This window comes from Hipposideros armiger, unplaced genomic scaffold (genome assembly GCF_001890085.2).
Source record: "Hipposideros armiger isolate ML-2016 unplaced genomic scaffold, ASM189008v1 scaffold_24, whole genome shotgun sequence".
NCBI lineage: Eukaryota > Metazoa > Chordata > Mammalia > Chiroptera > Hipposideridae > Hipposideros > Hipposideros armiger.
The window spans coordinates 125,963-128,411 of record NW_017731374.1 but is presented as its reverse complement, the minus strand read 5'-3'; positions in this window follow the sequence as shown (position 1 = coordinate 128,411).

Genomic DNA, 2,449 nt, shown 5'->3' with positions numbered 1-2,449 from the left:
TGAAATGATTAAGTACTTTAAAAAATGCAATTTTCTAAAATGAACTAATAAAATAGAAAATCTGAATAGTCCTATATCAAACATTTAATTAAGAAATGATATAAAATCTATATAAACTCTTCCAGAGAGTTGTGAATTGAACACTTCTCAACCTTTTTAATAAGCCCAGTGTTATATGCTGATACAAAAACTAGACAAAGAAATTACAAAGAAAATGTCCTTCATGAACACATTTAAAAAAAAAAATCCTTGAAATATCTTGGCAAATGGAATCCAACAACATACAAAAAGGATACATCATGACTGTCGGGTTTATCACAGAAATAAAAGGTTGATAACAATCATTTTTTAAAAATTAATTAATGTAACCCACTATATTAACAGAATATAGAAGAAAAGCCATATAATTATCCTAACCAATGCAGAACAAAATATTTAACAAAATTCCACACCCATTCCCAATAAAATTATCACCAAACTAGGAATAGAAGGAAATTTCTGCAACCTGATAAAGGGCATCTATAAGACACTTACAGGTAACTCATACTTAATGGTAAAAGGCTGAATGTTTTCTAAGGTCAGAAACAATACAAAGATGTCCAAATCTCACCATTGCTATTCACCATTGTACTGGAGGTTCTAACCAGAAAATAAGGCAAGAAGCAGAAATAAATATCATCCAGATCAATAAGGAAAAAGTAAAACTGTCTTTACTACAGACAAGACCATCTATATAGATAATGCTAAGAAATCCACACAAAAGATACTAGAACCAATAGGTAAATTTAGCAAGGTCACAGGATACAAAGGCATACAAGAATCAACTATAAATACACATAAAAGCAATGTAAAATTCAAATATGAAACTTAAAAATTACTATTTATAAAGGCATCCAAAACTATGAACTACTTCAGGATAAATTTAACAAATGTATGTAAAATAATTAAAACCACAAAATACTGATGTGAGAAATTTAAGACCTAATTAAATGGAGAGAGATATCTTTTCATGGATTGGTAGATTTAATATTTTCAAGATATTCTGGGCNTCTCTTTAGGTGTGTTAATATTTGCTTTATATATTTAGGTGCTCTTAGTTGGGTGCATAGATATTTGCAAATGTTACATCCTCTTGTTGGATTGAACCCTTTATCGTTATGTCATGCCCTTCTCTGTCTCTTATTTACAGTCTTTGTTTTCAAGTCTATTCTGTCTACTTCAGCTTTCTTTGGTTTTCATTCCCACGGAATATACTTTTTCCATCTCTTCACTTTCACTCTGTGTGTGTCCTTACATCTGAAATGAGTTTCTTGTAGGTAGCATATAGGTGGGTCTTGTTTTTTTATCCATTCAGCCACTCTGTCTTTTTTTAAATTTTTACTAAATTTATTGGGGTGACATTGGTTAGTAAAATTATATAGGTTTCAAGTGTACAATTCTATAATACATCATCTATATATTGCATTGTGTGTTCACCACCCAAAGTCAGTTCTCCTTCCACATATTTTGAGTTCTATCATTAAATATACTGCATTCTATCATAATCTGAAGTCAAAGACTTTCAGTGAATGGCAGAATTGCCTCTAGGAAAGACTGTAGAAAATTTCTAATCATTCCATTTTTTCCATATATATTTATATGTAGAAGCAACTGAGACATTGAGAGGTAGAATGGAGAGTGCTACCAATACTTTATTTGGCAGAATACACAGTGTTCAGAGATGTTTAGATTTGCTCAAGAAATTAGATTCGTATTAAATGGGTTATGGAGGGAAAACTTTAAGGACTAGAATGGTTCAAAAAAGCCCATGAATTTCCAAAGGGTCAGTTCCTCCAGCAGATCTCAGATAATGAATAAAACTAGAAATTTTTGGAATCAAATTTCTATAAGAGATCCCGACATAATCCACTTGCTTGAGGACAATGGAATCAAGAATAAATTCTAATTAACTGCAATATAGTCTAGGTAATGGAGATTTGGAGACAAAGTATGTTTCCATCACAAGAGGAATGGGTAAGTGAAATGCATGCTATGCAACTGTTAAAAGTAATAAATAAAAAAACTAATATGGAAAAGTTCTTAAAACATACTGTTAGGTGATAATGAGACAGAACAAGAGCTGTAATATACTGCTATCATTATACACATTAAAAATGCATGCACACACAACACTGTAAATGTACTAAATGCCACTGAATTATATACTTTGAAAGCTGTTTTGCTATGTGAATTTGACTTCAAAACAACTAAACAAACAAAATAACATGTTTTAAAGGCATGCACATGGGACTTCAGGTCAGCCATTACTAAATAGTTTATATTAGACTCAGTCTCTCACCAAAATCAATACAAAAGACAGCAATACATAAAACAAATGTTAAAAGGCGCTGGACAGTAACCAATACAGGCAGACCCTGATGGGGGTATGATCCCTAAAAGAAAGGAAGCT